This window comes from Oncorhynchus nerka, linkage group LG15 (genome assembly GCF_034236695.1).
Source record: "Oncorhynchus nerka isolate Pitt River linkage group LG15, Oner_Uvic_2.0, whole genome shotgun sequence".
NCBI lineage: Eukaryota > Metazoa > Chordata > Actinopteri > Salmoniformes > Salmonidae > Oncorhynchus > Oncorhynchus nerka.
In genome coordinates, this window is record NC_088410.1 from 22873848 (window position 1) to 22894437 (window position 20590).

A 20590-nucleotide genomic window follows, 5' to 3' on the forward strand; every position below is an offset into this window, starting at 1 on the left:
GAGGAAGAGAGAGAGAGAGATGTTTGAGATATTTCTGATCATAAAATCGTGATTTACAGAATCGTTAACATAATGTATTTATATCTCTCTATGTTGTTCATCTCTTCACAAGCAGGTGTCACTGTTCTGTGGCTTTTGACCTGCACAAGGCTGTGTGTGTGTGACATGTGTCATGTGTCACACGCTAGGACCGAGTGCAGGTGGATGAACCATCTAGAGCTCTTACCCCCAAGTCAAAGCCTCACTCTCCTCTTCCCGCCAAATCAATAGCTTCTTCCTTCTTTTCTCTCTACCCTGTGGCCCTCTGCTCTCTCCCTCCCCCGCTTTCTCTTTGTTCACATTAGTCTCTTTCCTGAATCCCCTCTCCTCTCTTTCTTCCCATCTCTCTCCTGGATCCATTCTCTTGCCCTTCCCTGCCGTCTCTACTCTCTTCACACCAATTAACACTGCGTGTCTCTATGCGGTCTCTAGGAAGGTGAGTTCCCACCTTCCACATCGTACATTATTTTACATAGAGCACATAGCCTCTCGTTGATTATCCCATACTTCTCTCAATTCATTTCAACATTGAGAGTAAGATGCCTGCGTGCGCTGTACACAATGACTAAATATCAACAACATCGTTTCCTTTTGGAGAAGCAATATGAAGCTGCCACAGTGTCCAAACTGATAACATATATCTCTCCCCCCTCCCTACATTCCCCTCCACTCCTCTCACTACAGGCAACACTGATGTCGCTATGGGGGATAGCAGTACATAGTCTGCCATCAGGATTCAAAGACCTCTCCCTCGCTCTCTCTGTTTCCCTCCCTCTCTGTCTCTTCCTCTCTTCCTCCCCACTCTCTCCCTCACTCTCTCTTCCTCCCTCCCTCTCTTCGTCCCTTCCTCTCTCTCTTCCTCCCTCTCTCTCTTCCTCCCTTCCTCTCTCTCTCCCTCCCTCCCTCTTCCTCCCCCCTCTCTCCCTCCCTCCCTCTTCCTCCCCCTCTCTCCCTCCCTCCCTCATCCTCCCCCTCTCTCCCTCCCTCTTCCTTCCCCCTCTCTCCCTCCCTCCCTCTCTCCCTCCCTCCCTCTCTTCTCCCTCCTCTCTCTCTTCCTCCCTCTCTCTTCCTCTCTCTCTCTTTCCTTGACGTGCTGTGCCTATATACACACTACTCTCTCTCTCCCCTATCTTTCATCCTCTCTCTCTTCCTCTCTCTCTCTCTCCCTCTCTCTCCTCCTCTCTCTCTTCCTCCCTCTCTCTCTTCCTCCCTCTCTCTCTCTTCCTTGACGTGCTGTGCCTATATACACACTACTCTCTCTCCCCTATCTTTCATCCTCTCTCTCTTCCTCTCTCTCTCTCTTCCTCCCTCTCTCTCTCTTCCTCTCTCTTCCTCCCTCTCTCTCTCTTCCTTGACGTGCTGTGCCTATATACACACTACTCTCTCTCTCTCCCCTATCTTTCATCCTCTCTTTCCTTCCATCCCTCCTCCCTCTTTCTATATCTGTCTCTCTGTCTTTCCCCCCCCCCTCCTCATTTTCTCCCTCTCTCCCTTCCTCCCTGAACATGCTGTGTTTTCATCTCTGTGATGATCTCGATGTCAGTGTCCCCCAGGAGAGTGTTGAGAGTTCTTAGTGAGGAGGGGTGAGTCACAGGTATAGACCAGCACTACACAAGGATAAGAATAAGAAATGACACCCTATTCAACCCTATTCCCCATGACACCCTATTCTCCTTGTAGTTCACTACCTTTGACACCCTATTCCCCATGTAGTTCACTACCTTTGACACCCTATTCTCCTTGTAGTTCACTACCTTTGACACCCTATTCCCCATGTAGTTCACTACCTTTGACACCCTATTCCCCTATGTAGTTCACTACCACTACTATTTTGGCAATTGACACATCCCAAATGGGCCTACTATTTTGGCAATGGGACACATCTCAAATGGGCCTCTATTCCACATGTAGTGCACTATGTTTGACACCCTATTCCCTATATAGTGCACTACGTTTGACAAGAGGCCCTCTGGTGCACTCTTAGGGGAATAGGGTGTCACTAGACTTTAGCCTACTGAATGTATTACCAGTGCAGGTTACAGTCACAGGGCTAAGTGTAGTGACTCTCACCTACACCAGGGGGGGCTGTTGTATACTAGTGTTTGTGTATTTTAGTGTGAGAGAGCGTCATCTCTATATCCCTAGAAACAGACTACTCTCACTCTCACTTCCAGATATCAGACACACGAGAGCCACAGAAAGTCAAACTCTGATTTAATTTGAGGGAATAGAAAGGATTATAGTGCTTATATATCACCTTAGATGAAACATACCACTTTAGATGAAACATACCACTTTAGATGAAACATACCACTTTAGATGAAACATGCCACTTTAGATGAAACATAGCACTTTAGATGAAACATACCACTTTAGATGAAACATGCCACTTTAGATGAAACATACCACTCTAGATGAAACATGCCACTCTAGATGAAGCATACCACTCTAGATGAAGCATACCACTCTAGATGAAACATACCACTCTAGATGAAACATACCACTCTAGATGAAACATACCACTCTAGATGAAACATACCACTCTAGATGAAACATACCACTCTTAGATGAAACATACCTTAGATGAAACATACCACTCTAGATTTAACATACCACTCTAGATGAAACATACCACTCTAGATTTAACATACCACTCTAGATGAAACATACCACTCTAGATTTAACATACCACTCTAGATGAAACATACCACTCTAGATTTAACATACCACTCTAGATGTAACATACCACTCTAGATGAAACATACCACTCGAGATTAAACATACCACTAGATGAGACATGCCACCTTAGAAGAAACATGCCACCTCAGATGGAACACGCTTCCCACTTAGATGAAACATACCACTCGAGATTAAACATACCACTAGCCACCTTAGAAGAAACATGCCACCTCAGATGGAACACGCTTCCTTAGATGAAACTTGCCACCTTAGATGAAACATACTACCTTAGATGGAACATTCCACCTTCGAAGAAACATGCCACCTTCGAAGAAACATGCCACTGGTAAGATTGAAGGGAACGAAGGACAAATATTACTCTGCATAATATCGGCAGTGGGATAATGTGAGTTATATTTTAATTCAAAACAAAATCCTCTTCTCAGAAAGAAGCTATTAAATAAATAAAAAATCACACACACACACAGAGAGAGAGAAACACCACTCTAGATGAGACATGCCAGAGAGAGAAACACACACACACAGAGAGAGAAACACACACAGGGAGAGAGAGAAACACACACAGAGAGAGAAACACACACAGGGAGAGAGAGAAACACACACAGAGAGAGAGAGAGAGAATACTTGAATCAGTCATAGAGCCCATTGCCCTTTATGGTTGTGAGGTCTGGGGTCCGCTCACCAACCAAGACTTCACAAAATGGGACAAACACCAAATTGAGACTCTGCATGCACAATTCTGCAAAAATATCCTCCGTGTACAACGTAGAACACCAAATAATGCATGCAGAGCAGAATTAGGCCGATACCCACTAATTATCAAAATCCAGAAAAGAGCCGTTAAATTCTACAACCACCTAAAAGGAAGCGATTCACAAACCTTCCATAACAAAGCCATCACCTACAGAGAGATGAACCTGGAGAAGAGTCCCCTAAGCAAGCTGGTCCTGGGGCTCTGTTCACAAACACAAACACACCCTACAGAGCCCCAGGACAACAGCACAATTAGACCCAACCAAATCATGAGAAAACAAAAAGATAATTACTTAACACATTGGAAAGAATTAACAAAAAAACAGAGCAAACTAGAATGCTATTTGGCCCTACACAGAGAGTACACAGTGGCAGAATTACCTGACCACTGTGACTGACCCAAAATTAAGGAAAGCTTTGACTATGTACAGACTCAGTGAGCATAGCCTTGCTATTGAGAAAGGCCGACGTAGGCAGACATGGCTCTCAAGAGAAGACAGGCTATGTGCTCACTGCCCACAAAATGAGGTGGAAACTGAGCTGCACTTCCTAACCTCCTGCCCAATGTATGACCATATTAGAAAGACATATTTCCCTCAGATTACAGAGATCCACAAAGAATTCGAAAACAAATCCAATTTTGAAAAACTCCCATATCTACTGGATGAAATTCCACATTGTGCCATCACAGCAGCAAGATTTGTGACCTGTTGCCACGAGAAAAGGGCAACCAGTGAAGAACAAACACCATTGTAAATACAACCCATATTTATGCTTATTTATTTTATCTTGTGTCCTTTAAACATTTGTACATTGTTAAAACACTGTATATATATATAATATGATATTTGTAATGTCTTTACTGTTTTGAATCTTCTGTATGTGTAATGTTTACTGTTAATTTTTGTTGTTTTTTCACTTTATATATTCACTTTGTATGTTGTCTACCTCACTTGATTTGGCAATGTTAACACATGTTTCCTATGCCAATAAAGCCCTTGAATTGAATTGAGAAACACACACAGAGAGAGAGAGAAACACACACAGAGAGAGAGAGAGAGAGAGAGAGACACACAGAGAGAGAGAGAGAAACACACAGAGAGAGAGAAACACACACAGAGAGAGAAACACAGAAACAGAGACAGAGAGAAACACACACAGAGAGAGAGAGAAACACACAGAGAGAGAGAGAGAACACACAGAGAGAGAGAAACACACACAGAGAGAAACACACACAGAGAGAGAGAGAAACACACACAGAGAGAGAGACAGAGAGAGGAGAGAGAAACACACACACACAGAGAACACAGAGAGAGAGACACAGAGAGAAACACACAGAAACACACAGAGAAACACACAGAGAGAGAGAGAAAACACACAGAGAGAGAGAAACACACAGAGAGAGAGAGAAACACACACACAGAGAGAGAGAAACACAGACAGAGAGAGAGAGAGAAGACACACACAGAGAGAGAGAGAGAAACACACACACAGAGAGAGAAACACACACAGAGAGAGAGAGAAACACACACAGAGAGAGAGAGAGAGAGAGAAGAAACACACAGAGAGAGAGAGAGAAACACACACAGAGAGAGAGAAACACACAGAGAGAGAGAAACACACACAGAGAGAGAAACACACACAGAGAGAGAGAGAAACACAGAGAGAGAGAAACACACACAGAGAGAGAAACACACACAGAGAGAGAGAGATAAACACACACAGAGAGAGAAAGAAACACACACACAGAGAGAGAGAGATAAACACACACAGACAGAGAGAGAAACACACACACACAGAGAAACACACACATGCCTCGCAGAAAATAATTATATAAATATCTCACATTTTAAAAGGCGTCCGCTAATCAACCTTGAATAAGAGATGACATTAAATCCCAGATGCACCATGGAACTCTCACCACTAATTCCATGACACTCGTTCACACCTTCACACACTGACCTCCGGCCACCATTTGCACATCGACATGGCAGGCAACCCTAACTGGATAATGGCTGTTACCTGGGGCTGCTCATATATTACTGTCATATAATGGTTTAACACACACACACACACACACGCATGCACACACGCACACACACACACACACACACACATACATCGCTGCCCATACATTAGTGTTATATGAGAGGGTAACAGGGAACCAGGAAGAAGGAAGCTCTGCTCATGGCATTAAATATTCCTATTTATTGCTTTGCTCCTTACTAGCTATAAAAAGTGTGTGTGTGTGTGTGTGAGAGCGTGTGTGTTCCCGTCTGCGAATATGTGGGTAAGTGTAGGAGGGAACTTTCTTACATCTTACTAATTAACAGGAGGCTTTCCTTCAAGGGTGAGTGGTTTGTATAGAACTCAGCTGCCTCCCAAATGGCATCCTATCTCCTATGCCGTGCACTCCTTTTGATAGGGCTCTGGTCAAAAGTAGTGCACAGCAGTGCCTTCAGATTTTGTTGTGTAATAATAATAATAATTCTCACCCATCTACACACAATACCTGTCACGACCGTCGTCAGGGAAATGAGCGGACCAAGGTGCAGCGTACATTTCTCTTTTATTTAGAATGTCGCCAACAAAAAGAAGAAACAACATAAACGGCCGTGAACCTCACTAGGGCTTTACAGGCACTAACAAAGTCAACTACCCACAACTAAGGTGGAAAAACAGGCTGCCTAAGTATGATGCCCAATCAGAGACAACAATAGTTGGTGGTTGAAGATATCCCTCTAGTGGTGTGGGGCTGTGCCTTGGCAAAGTGGGTGGGGTTATATCCTTCCTGTTTGGCCCTGTCCAGGGGTATCATCGGATGGGGCCACAGTGTCTCCTGACCCCTCCTGTCTCAGCCTCCAGTATTCATGCTGCAGTAGTTTATGTGTCGGGGGGCTAGGGTCAGTTTGTTATATCTGGAGTACTTCTCCTGTCTTATCCGGTGTCCAGTGTGAATTTAAGTATGCTCTCTCTAATTCTCTCTTCTTCTCTTTCTTTCTCTCTCTTGGAGGACCTGAGCCCAAGGAACATACCTCAGGACTACCTGGCATGAGGACTCCTTGCTGTCCCCAGTCCACCTGGCCGTGCTGCTGCTCCAGTTGCAACTGTTCTGCCTGCGGCTATGGAATCCTGACCTGTTCACTGGACGTGATACGTGTCCCAGACCTGCTGTTTTCAACTCTCTAGAGACAACAGGAGTGGTAGAGATACTCTTAATGATCGGCTATGAAAAGCCAACAGACATTTACTCCTGAGGTGCTGACTTGCTGCACTCTCGACAACTACTGTGATTATTATTATTTGACCATGCTGGTCATTTATGAACATTTGAACATCTTGGCCATGTTCTGTTATAATCTCCACCCGGCACAGCCAGAAGAGGACTGGCCACCCCTCATAGCCTGGTTCCTCTCTAGGTTTCTTCCTAGGCTTTGGCCTTTCTAGGGAGTTTTTCCTAGTCACCGTGCTTCTACACCTGCATTGCTTGCTGTTTGGGGTTTTAGGCTGGGTTTCTGTACAGCACTTTGAGATATCAGCTTATGTACGAAGGGCTATATAAAAACATTTGATTTGATTTGATAGGCAGCTGTCCCTGATTGAGAACCATACCCGGCCAAAACATAGAAACAGAAAACATAGAAATAAAGAAACTAGAATGCCCACCCTAGTCACACCCTGGCCTAACCAAAATAGAGAATAAAAGCCTCTCTATGGCCAGGGCGTGACAATACCCCATAATGACAAAGTGAAAACATGTTTTCAGAAAGTTTTACACATTTATTGAAAATTAAATTAAACACATAAATATCTCATTTACATAAGTATTCACACCCTTGAGTTACAATCACCTTTGGCAGCAGTTACAGCTGTGAGTCTCGAAGGAACATTCAATGTCATCTTGGTAAGCGACTCAAGTGTATATTTGGCCTTGTGTTTGAGGTTATTGTCCTGCTGAAAGGTGAATTTGTCTCCCAGTGTCTGTTGGAAAGCAGACTGAACCAGGTTTTCCTCCAGGATTTTGTCTAGCTCTATTTCGTTTCTTTGTATCCTAAAAAAACTCCCTGGTCCTTGCCTATGACAAGCATACCGATAACATGATACAGCCACCACCATGCTTGAAAAAATGAAGAGTGGTTCTCAGTGATGTGTTGTATTTGCCAAGACATAAAGTTAATTCCTTTGCCAAATTCTTCAAAGTTGTACTTTAGTGCCTTGTTGCAAATAGGAAGCGTGTTTTGGAATATGTTTTATTCTGTACAGGCTTCCTTCTTTTCACTCTGTCATTTAGGTTTGTGTTGTGAAGTAACTACAATGCTGTTGATCCATCCTCAGTTTTCTCCAATCACAGCCATTAAACTCTGTAACTGTTTAAAAGTCACCATTGTCCTCATGGTGAAATCCCTGAGCGGTTTGCTTCCTCTCTGGCAATATTATGGGGTATTCTGTCGGCCAGTGACAGTTTACATTCGGTTTAAATGCAGGCTGTAACACAACAAAATGTGGGGAAAGTCCAGCAGTGTGAAGGCTTTCTGAAAGCGCTGTATAATAAAGTCCAGCAGTGTGAAGGCTTTCTGAAAGCGCTGTATAATAAAGTCCAGCAGTGATGAATAACTGGTCCAGCAGTGACATTTAATAAAGGGACGCTACTAGAAAGTGATGGATTAAGAGAGAGAGTGTGGTTTCTGATGTATCCCCTTTCTGACTAAATGATTTGGGACGCTACTAGAAAGTGATGGATTAAGAGAGAGAGAGGTGGTTATTATCCCCCACTAAATGATGGGACGCTACTAGAAAGTGATGGATTAAGAGAGAGAGGTGGTTATTATCCCCCACTAAATGATGGGACGCTACTAGAAAGTGATGGATTAAGAGAGAGAGGTGGTTATTATCCCCCACTAAATGATGGGACGCTACTAGAAAGTGATGGATTAAGAGAGAGAGGTGGTTATTATCCCCCACTAAATGATGGGACGCTACTAGAAAGTGATGGATTAAGAGAGAGAGGTGGTTATTATCCCCCACTAAATGATGGGACGCTACTAGAAAGTGATGGATTAAGAGAGAGAGAGGTGGTTATTATCCCCACTAAATGATGGGACGCTACTAGAAAGTGATGGATTAAGAGAGAGAGGGTGGTTATTATCCCCACTAAATGATGGGACGCTACTAGAAAGTGATGGATTAAGAGAGAGAGGTGGTTATTATCCCCCACTAAATGATGGGACGCTACTAGAAAGTGATGGATTAAGAGAGAGAGGTGGTTATTATCCCCCACTAAATGATGGGACGCTACTAGAAAGTGATGGATTAAGAGAGAGAGAGGTGGTTATTATCCCCCACTAAATGATGGGACGCTACTAGAAAGTGATGGATTAAGAGAGATTATCCCCCACTAAATGATGGGATGCTACTAGAAAGTGATGGATTAAGAGAGAGGGTGGTTATTATCCCCCACTAAATGATGGGACGCTACTAGAAAGTGATGGATTAAGAGAGAGAGGTGGTTATTATCCCCCACTAAATGATGGGACGCTACTAGAAAGTGATGGATTAAGAGAGAGAGAGGTGGTTATTATCCCCCACTAAATGATGGGACGCTACTAGAAAGTGATGGATTAAGAGAGAGAGAGGTGGTTATTATCCCCACTAAATGATGGGACGCTACTAGAAAGTGATGGATTAAGAGAGAGAGGTGGTTATTATCCCCCACTAAATGATGGGACGCTACTAGAAAGTGATGGATTAAGAGAGAGAGGTGGTTATTATCCCCCACTAAATGATGGGACGCTACTAGAAAGTGATGGATTAAGAGAGAGAGGTGGTTATTATCCCCACTAAATGATGGGACGCTACTAGAAAGTGATGGATTAAGAGAGAGAGGTGGGTTATTATCCCCCACTAAATGATGGGACGCTACTAGAAAGTGATGGATTAAGAGAGAGAGGTGTGGTTATTATCCCCCACTAAATGATGGGACGCTACTAGAAAGTGATGGATTAAGAGAGAGAGGTGGTTATTATCCCCCACTAAATGATGGGACGCTACTAGAAAGTGATGGATTAAGAGAGAGGGTGGTTATTATCCCCCACTAAATGATGGGACGCTACTAGAAAGTGATGGATTAATAGAGAGGGAGGTGGTTATTATCCCCCACTAAATGATGGGACGCTACTAGAAAGTGATGGATTAAGAGAGAGAGAGGTGGTTATTATCCCCCACTAAATGATGGGACGCTACTAGAAAGTGATGGATTAAGAGAGAGGGGTGGTTATTATCCCCACTAAATGATGGGACGCTACTAGAAAGTGATGGATTAAGAGAGAGAGAGGTGGTTATTATCCCACACTAAATGATGGAACGCTACTAGAAAGTGATGGATTAAGAGAGAGAGGTGGTTATTATCCCCCACTAAATGATGGGACGCTACTAGAAAGTGATGGATTAAGAGAGAGGGGTGGTTATTATCCCCCACTAAATGATGGGACGCTACTAGAAAGTGATGGATTAAGAGAGAGAGGTGTGGTTATTATCCCCGACTAAATGATGGGACGCTACTAGAAAGTGATGGATTAAGAGAGAGAGAGAGGTGTGGTTATTATCCCCCACTAAATGATGGGATGCTACTAGAAAGTGATGGATTAAGAGAGAGAGGTGGTTATTATCCCCACTAAATGATGGGACGCTACTAGAAAGTTATGGATTAAGAGAGAGGGTGGTTATTATCCCCCACTAAATGATGGGACGCTAATAGAAAGTGATGGATTAAGAGAGAGAGGTGGTTATTATCCCCCACTAAATGATGGGACGCTACTAGAAAGTGATGGATTAAGAGAGAGAGAGGTGGTTATTATCCCCACTAAATGATGGGACGCTACTAGAAAGTGATGGATTAAGAGAGAGAGGTGGTTATTATCCCCCACTAAATGATGGGACGCTACTAGAAAGTGATGGATTAAGAGAGAGAGGTGGTTATTATCCCCACTAAATGATGGGACGCTACTAGAAAGTGATGGATTAAGAGAGAGAGGGTGGTTATTATCCCCCACTAAATGATGGGACGCTACTAGAAAGTGATGGATTAAGAGAGAGGGTGGTTATTATCCCCCACTAAATGATGGGACGCTACTAGAAAGTGATGGATTAAGAGAGAGAGGGGGTTATTATCCCCCACTAAATGATGGGACGCTACTAGAAAGTGATGGATTAAGAGAGAGGTGGTTATTATCCCCACTAAATGATGGGACGCTACTAGAAAGTGATGGATTAAGAGAGAGAGGTGGTTATTATCCCCCACTAAATGATGGGACGCTACTAGAAAGTGATGGATTAAGAGAGAGAGGTGGTTATTATCCCCACTAAATGATGGGACGCTACTAGAAAGTGATGGATTAAGAGAGAGAGGTGGTTATTATCCCCACTAAATGATGGGACGCTACTAGAAAGTGATGGATTAAGAGAGAGAGGTGGTTATTATCCCCCACTAAATGATGGGACGCTACTAGAAAGTGATGGATTAAGAGAGAGGGGTTATTATCCCCCACTAAATGATGGGACGCTACTAGAAAGTGATGGATTAAGAGAGAGAGGTGTGGTTATTATCCCCTACTAAATGATGGGACGCTACTAGAAAGTGATGGATTAAGAGAGAGAGGTGGTTATTATCCCCCACTAAATGATGGGACGCTACTAGAAAGTGATGGATTAAGAGAGAGAGGTGGTTATTATCCCCACTAAATGATGGGACGCTACTAGAAAGTGATGGATTAAGAGAGAGAGGTGGTTATTATCCCCACTAAATGATGGGACGCTACTAGAAAGTGATGGATTAAGAGAGAGAGGTGGTTATTATCCCCCACTAAATGATGGGACGCTACTAGAAAGTGATGGATTAAGAGAGAGAGGTGGTTATTATCCCCACTAAATGATGGGACGCTACTAGAAAGTGATGGATTAAGAGAGAGAGGTGGTTATTATCCCCCACTAAATGATGGGACGCTACTAGAAAGTGATGGATTAAGAGAGAGAGGTGGTTATTATCCCCCACTAAATGATGGGACGCTACTAGAAAGTGATGGATTAAGAGAGAGAGGTGGTTATTATCCCCCACTAAATGATGGGACGCTACTAGAAAGTGATGGATTAAGAGAGAGAGGTGGTTATTATCCCCCACTAAATGATGGGACGCTACTAGAAAGTGATGGATTAAGAGAGAGGGGTGGTTATTATCCCCCACTAAATGATGGGACGCTACTAGAAAGTGATGGATTAAGAGAGAGAGGTGGTTATTATCCCCACTAAATGATGGGACGCTACTAGAAAGTGATGGATTAAGAGAGAGAGGTGGTTATTATCCCCACTAAATGATGGGACGCTACTAGAAAGTGATGGATTAAGAGAGAGAGGTGGTTATTATCCCCCACTAAATGATGGGACGCTACTAGAAAGTGATGGATTAAGAGAGAGAGGTGGTTATTATCCCCCACTAAATGATGGGACGCTACTAGAAAGTGATGGATTAAGAGAGAAGGGTGGTTATTATCCCCCACTAAATGATGGGACGCTACTAGAAAGTGATGGATTAAGAGAGAGAGAGGTGGTTATTATCCCCACTAAATGATGGGACGCTACTAGAAAGTGATGGATTAAGAGAGAGAGGTGGTTATTATCCCCACTAAATGATGGGACGCTACTAGAAAGTGATGGATTAAGAGAGAGAGGTGGTTATTATCCCCCACTAAATGATGGGACGCTACTAGAAAGTGATGGATTAAGAGAGAGGGTGGTTATTATCCCCACTAAATGATGGGACGCTACTAGAAAGTGATGGATTAAGAGAGAGAGAGGTGGTTATTATCCCCACTAAATGATGGGACGCTACTAGAAAGTGATGGATTAAGAGAGAGGGTGGTTATTATCCCCACTAAATGATGGGACGCTACTAGAAAGTGATGGATTAAGAGAGAGGGGTGGTTATTATCCCCCACTAAATGATGGGACGCTACTAGAAAGTGATGGATTAAGAGAGAGAGAGTGGTTATTATCCCCACTAAATGATGGGACGCTACTAGAAAGTGATGGATTAAGAGAGAGAGGTGGTTATTATCCCCCACTAAATGATGGGACGCTACTAGAAAGTGATGGATTAAGAGAGAGAGGTGGTTATTATCCCCACTAAATGATGGGACGCTACTAGAAAGTGATGGATTAAGAGAGAGAGGGTGGTTATTATCCCCACTAAATGATGGGACGCTACTAGAAAGTGATGGATTAAGAGAGAGGGGTGGTTATTATCCCCCACTAAATGATGGGACGCTACTAGAAAGTGATGGATTAAGAGAGAGGTGGTTATTATCCCCACTAAATGATGGGACGCTACTAGAAAGTGATGGATTAAGAGAGAGAGGTGGTTATTATCCCCACTAAATGATGGGACGCTACTAGAAAGTGATGGATTAAGAGAGAGAGGTGGTTATTATCCCCACAAATGATGGGATGCTACTAAATGATGGGACGCTACTAGAAAGTGATGGATTAAGAGAGAGAGAGGTGGTTATTATCCCCACTAAATGATGGGACGCTACTAGAAAGTGATGGATTAAGAGAGAGGGTGGTTATTATCCCCCACTAAATGATGGGACGCTACTAGAAAGTGATGGATTAAGAGAGAGAGGTGGTTATTATCCCCCACTAAATGATGGGACGCTACTAGAAAGTGATGGATTAAGAGAGAGAGGGTTGGTTATTATCCCCCACTAAATGATGGGACGCTACTAGAAAGTGATGGATTAAGAGAGAGAGGTGGTTATTATCCCCACTAAATGATGGGACGCTACTAGAAAGTGATGGATTAAGAGAGAGAGGTGGTTATTATCCCCACTAAATGATGGGACGCTACTAGAAAGTGATGGATTAAGAGAGAGAGGTGGTTATTATCCCCCACTAAATGATGGGACGCTACTAGAAAGTGATGGATTAAGAGAGAGGGTGGTTATTATCCCCACTAAATGATGGGACGCTACTAGAAAGTGATGGATTAAGAGAGAGAGGTGGTGGTTATTATCCCCCACTAAATGATGGGACGCTACTAGAAAGTGATGGATTAAGAGAGAGGGTGGTTATTATCCCCCACTAAATGATGGGACGCTACTAGAAAGTGATGGATTAAGAGAGAGGGGTGGTTATTATCCCCCACTAAATGATGGGACGCTACTAGAAAGTGATGGATTAAGAGAGAGAGGTGGTTATTATCCCCCACTAAATGATGGGACGCTACTAGAAAGTGATGGATTAAGAGAGAGAGGTGGTTATTATCCCCACTAAATGATGGGACGCTACTAGAAAGTGATGGATTAAGAGAGAGAGGTGGTTATTATCCCCCACTAAATGATGGGACGCTACTAGAAAGTGATGGATTAAGAGAGAGAGAGGTGGTTATTATCCCCCACTAAATGATGGGACGCTACTAGAAAGTGATGGATTAAGAGAGAGAGGTGGTTATTATCCCCCACTAAATGATGGGACGCTACTAGAAAGTGATGGATTAAGAGAGAGAGGTGGTTATTATCCCCCACTAAATGATGGGACGCTACTAGAAAGTGATGGATTAATAGAGAGAGAGGTGGTTATTATCCCCCACTAAATCATGGGACGCTACTAGAAAGTGGTGGATTAAGAGAGAGAGAGGTGGTTATTATCCACTACTAAATGATGGGACGCTACTAGAAAGTGATGGATTAAGAGAGAGGGGTGGTTATTATCCCCCACTAAATGATGGGACGCTACTAGAAAGTGATGGATTAAGAGAGAGAGGTGGTTATTATCCCCCACTAAATGATGGGACGCTACTAGAAAGTGATGGATTAAGAGAGAGGGTGGTTATTATCCCCACTAAATGATGGGACGCTACTAGAAAGTGATGGATTAAGAGAGAGAGGTGGTTATTATCCCCCACTAAATGATGGGACGCTACTAGAAAGTGATGGATTAAGAGAGAGAGGTGGTTATTATCCCCCACTAAATGATGGGACGCTACTAGAAAGTGATGGATTAAGAGAGAGAGGTGGTTATTATCCCCACTAAATGATGGGACGCTACTAGAAAGTGATGGATTAAGAGAGAGAGGTGGTTATTATCCCCCACTAAATGATGGGACGCTACTAGAAAGTGATGGATTAAGAGAGAGGGGTGGTTATTATCCCCCACTAAATGATGGGACGCTACTAGAAAGTGATGGATTAAGAGAGAGAGGTGGTTATTATCCCCCACTAAATGATGGGACGCTACTAGAAAGTGATGGATTAAGAGAGAGAGAGGTGGTTATTATCCCCCACTAAATGATGGGACGCTACTAGAAAGTGATGGATTAAGAGAGAGAGGTGGTTATTATCCCCACTAAATGATGGGACGCTACTAGAAAGTGATGGATTAAGAGAGAGAGGTGTGGTTATTATCCCCCACTAAATGATGGGACGCTACTAGAAAGTGATGGATTAAGAGAGAGAGGTGGTTATTATCCCCCACTAAATGATGGGACGCTACTAGAAAGTGATGGATTAAGAGAGAGGGGTGGTTATTATCCCCCACTAAATGATGGGACGCTACTAGAAAGTGATGGATTAAGAGAGAGAGGTGGTTATTATCCCCACTAAATGATGGGACGCTACTAGAAAGTGATGGATTAATAGAGAGGGGTGGTTATTATCCCCCACTAAATGATGGGACGCTACTAGAAAGTGATGGATTAAGAGAGAGAGAGAGGTGGTTATTATCCCCCACTAAATGATGGGACGCTACTAGAAAGTGATGGATTAAGAGAGAGGGGTGGTTATTATCCCCACTAAATGATGGGACGCTACTAGAAAGTGATGGATTAAGAGAGAGAGGTGGTTATTATCCCCACTAAATGATGGGACGCTACTAGAAAGTGATGGATTAAGAGAGAGAGAGGTGGTTATTATCCCCCACTAAATGATGGGACGCTACTAGAAAGTGATGGATTAAGAGAGAGAGGTGGTTATTATCCCCACTAAATGATGGGACGCTACTAGAAAGTGATGGATTAAGAGAGAGAGGTGGTTATTATCCCCACTAAATGATGGGACGCTACTAGAAAGTGATGGATTAAGAGAGAGGGTGGTTATTATCCCCACTAAATGATGGGACGCTACTAGAAAGTGATGGATTAAGAGAGAGAGGTGGTTATTATCCCCCACTAAATGATGGGACGCTACTAGAAAGTGATGGATTAAGAGAGAGAGGTGGTTATTATCCCCCACTAAATGATGGGACGAAAGTGATGGATTAAGAGAGAGAGGTGGTTATTATCTAATAGAAAGTGATGGATTAAGAGAGAGAGGTGGTTATTATCCCCCACTAAATGATGGGACGCTACTAGAAAGTGATGGATTAAGAGAGAGGGGTGGTTATTATCCCCCACTAAATGATGGGACGCTGCTAGAAAGTGATGGATTAAGAGAGAGGTGGTTATTATCCCCCACTAAATGATGGGACGCTACTAGAAAGTGATGGATTAAGAGAGAGAGGTGGTTAATATCCCCCACTAAATGATGGGACGCTACTAGAAAGTGATGGATTAAGAGAGAGTGGTGGTTATTATCCCCCACTAAATGATGGGACGCTACTAGAATGTGATGGATTAAGAGAGAGGGTGGTTATTATCCCCACTAAATGATGGGACGCTACTAGAAAGTGATGGATTAAGAGAGAGAGGTGGTTATTATCCCCACTAAATGATGGGACGCTACTAGAAAGTGATGGATTAAGAGAGAGAGAGGTGGTTATTATCCCCCACTAAATGATGGGACGCTACTAGAAAGTGATGGATTAAGAGAGAGAGGTGGTTATTATCCCCCACTAAATGATGGGACGCTACTAGAAAGTGATGGATTAAGAGAGAGAGGTGGTTATTATCCCCCACTAAATGATGGGACGCTACTAGAAAGTGATGGATTAAGAGAGAGAGGTGGTTATTATCCCCACTAAATGATGGGACGCTACTAGAAAGTGATGGATTAAGAGAGAGAGGTGGTTATTATCCCCCACTAAATGATGGGACGCTACTAGAAAGTGATGGATTAAGAGAGAGAGAGGTGGTTATTATCCCCACTAAATGATGGGACGCTACTAGAAAGTGATGGATTAAGAGAGAGAGGTGGTTATTATCCCCACTAAATGATGGGACGCTACTAGAAAGTGATGGATTAAGAGAGAGAGGTGGTTATTATCCCCCACTAAATGATGGGACGCTACTAGAAAGTGATGGATTAAGAGAGAGAGGTGGTTATTATCCCCACTAAATGATGATGGGACGCTACTAGAAAGTGATGGATTAAGAGAGAGGGTGGTTATTATCCCCCACTAAATGATGGGACGCTACTAGAAAGTGATGGATTAAGAGAGAGAGGTGGTTATTATCCCCCACTAAATGATGGGACGCTACTAGAAAGTGATGGATTAAGAGAGAGGTGGTTATTATCCCCCACTAAATGATGGGACGCTACTAGAAAGTGATGGATTAAGAGAGAGAGGTGGTTATTATCCCCACTAAATGATGGGACGCTACTAGAAAGTGATGGATTAAGAGAGAGAGGGTGGTTATTATCCCCCACTAAATGATGGGACGCTACTAGAAAGTGATGGATTAAGAGAGAGGGTGGTTATTATCCCCCACTAAATGATGGGACGCTACTAGAAAGTGATGGATTAAGAGAGAGAGGTGGTTATTATCCCCACTAAATGATGGGACGCTACTAGAAAGTGATGGATTAAGAGAGAGAGGTGGTTATTATCCCCACTAAATGATGTGGACGCTTACTAGAAAGTGATGGATTAAGAGATGGGACGCTACTAGAAAGTGATGGATTAAGAGAGAGGTGGTTATTATCCCCACTAAATGATGGGACGCTACTAGAAAGTGATGGATTAAGAGAGAGAGGTGGTTATTATCCCCACTAAATGATGGGACGCTACTAGAAAGTGATGGATTAAGAGAGAGGGGTGGTTATTATCCCCACTAAATGATGGGACGCTACTAGAAAGTGATGGATTAAGAGAGAGGGTGGTTATTATCCCCCACTAAATGATGGGACGCTACTAGAAAGTGATGGATTAAGAGAGAGGGTGGTTATTATCCCCACTAAATGATGGGACGCTACTAGAAAGTGATGGATTAAGAGAGAGAGGTGGTTATTATCCCCACTAAATGATGGGACGCTACTAGAAAGTGATGGATTAAGAGAGAGAGAGTGGTTATTATCCCCCACTAAATGATGGGACGCTACTAGAAAGTGATGGATTAAGAGAGAGAGGTGGTTATTATCCCCACTAAATGATGGGACGCTACTAGAAAGTGATGGATTAAGAGAGAGAGGTGGTTATTATCCCCCACTAAATGATGGGACGCTACTAGAAAGTGATGGATTAAGAGAGAGAGGGTGGTTATTATCCCCCACTAAATGATGGGACGCTACTAGAAAGTGATGGATTAAGAGAGAGGGGGTGGTTATTATCCCCACTAAATGATGGGACGCTACTAGAAAGTGATGGATTAAGAGAGAGAGGTGGTTATTATCCCCCACTAAATGATGGGACGCTACTAGAAAGTGATGGATTAAGAGAGAGAGGTGGTTATTATCCCCCACTAAATGATGGGACGCTACTAGAAAGTGATGGATTAAGAGAGAGAGGTGGTTATTATCCCCCACTAAATGATGGGACGCTACTAGAAAGTGATGGATTAAGAGAGAGAGGTGGTTATTATCCCCACTAAATGATGGGACGCTACTAGAAAGTGATGGATTAAGAGAGAGAGGTGGTTATTATCCCCACTAAATGATGGGACGCTACTAGAAAGTGATGGATTAAGAGAGAGAGGTGGTTATTATCCCCACTAAATGATGGGACGCTACTAGAAAGTGATGGATTAAGAGAGAGGTGGTTATTATCCCCACTAAATGATGGGACGCTACTAGAAAGTGATGGATTAAGAGAGAGGGGTGGTTATTATCCCCACTAAATGATGGGACGCTACTAGAAAGTGATGGATTAAGAGAGAGAGGTGGTTATTATCCCCCACTAAATGATGGGACGCTACTAGAAAGTGATGGATTAAGAGAGAGAGGTGGTTATTATCCCCACTAAATGATGGGACGCTACTAGAAAGTGATGGATTAAGAGAGAGAGGTGGTTATTATCCCCCACTAAATGATGGGACGCTACTAGAAAGTGATGGATTAAGAGAGAGGGGTGGTTATTATCCCCCACTAAATGATGGGACGCTACTAGAAAGTGATGGATTAAGAGAGAGAGAGGTGGTTATTATCCCCCACTAAATGATGGGACGCTACTAGAAAGTGATGGATTAAGAGAGAGGGGTGGTTATTATCCCCCACTAAATGATGGGACGCTACTAGAAAGTGATGGATTAAGAGAGAGAGGTGGTTATTATCCCCACTAAATGATGGGACGCTACTAGAAAGTGATGGATTAAGAGAGAGAGGTGGTTATTATCCCCCACTAAATGATGGGACGCTACTAGAAAGTGATGGATTAAGAGAGAGAGGTGGTTATTATCCCCCACTAAATGATGGGACGCTACTAGAAAGTGATGGATTAAGAGAGAGAGGTGTGGTTATTATCCCCCACTAAATGATGGGACGCTACTAGAAAGTGATGGATTAAGAGAGAGAGGTGGTTATTATCCCCCACTAAATGATGGGACGCTACTAGAAAGTGATGGATTAAGAGAGAGGGTGGTTATTATCCCCACTAAATGATGGGACGCTACTAGAAAGTGATGGATTAAGAGAGAGAGGTGGTTATTATCCCCCACTAAATGATGGGACGCTACTAGAAAGTGATGGATTAAGAGAGAGAGGGTGGTTATTATCCCCACTAAATGATGGGACGCTACTAGAAAGTGATGGATTAAGAGAGAGAGGGTGGTTATTATCCCCACTAAATGATGGGACGCTACTAGAAAGTGATGGATTAAGAGAGAGGTGTGGTTATTATCCCCCACTAAATGATGGGACGCTACTAGAAAGTGATGGATTAAGAGAGAGAGGTGGTTATTATCCCCCACTAAATGATGGGACGCTACTAGAAAGTGATGGATTAAGAGAGAGGGGTGGTTATTATCCCCCACTAAATGATGGGACGCTACTAGAAAGTGATGGATTAAGAGAGAGAGGTGGTTATTATCCCCACTAAATGATGGGACGCTACTAGAAAGTGATGGATTAAGAGAGAGGGGTGGTTATTATCCCCACTAAATGATGGGACTACTAGAAAGTGATGGATTAAGAGAGAGAGGTGGTTATTATCCCCCACTAAATGATGGGACGCTACTAGAAAGTGATGGATTAAGAGAGAGAGGTGGTTATTATCCCCCACTAAATGATGGGACGCTACTAGAAAGTGATGGATTAAGAGAGAGAGGTGGTTATTATCCCCACTAAATGATGGGACGCTACTAGAAAGTGATGGATTAAGAGAGAGGGGTGGTTATTATCCCCCACTAAATGATGGGACGCTACTAGAAAGTGATGGATTAAGAGAGAGGGGTGGTTATTATCCCCCACTAAATGATGGGACGCTACTAGAAAGTGATGGATTAAGAGAGAGGGTGGTTATTATCCCCACTAAATGATGGGACGCTACTAGAAAGTGATGGATTAAGAGAGAGAGGGTGGTTATTATCCCCACTAAATGATGGGACGCTACTAGAAAGTGATGGATTAAGAGAGAGAGGTGGTTATTATCCCCCACTAAATGATGGGACGCTACTAGAAAGTGATGGATTAAGAGAGAGGGGTGGTTATTATCCCCCACTAAATGATGGGACGCTACTAGAAAGTGATGGATTAAGAGAGAGAGAGGTGGTTATTATCCCCACTAAATGATGGGACGCTACTAGAAAGTGATGGATTAAGAGAGAGAGGTGGTTATTATCCCCCACTAAATGATGGGACGCTACTAGAAAGTGATGGATTAAGAGAGAGAGGTGGTTATTATCCCCACTAAATGATGGGACGCTACTAGAAAGTGATGGATTAAGAGAGAGAGGTGGTTATTA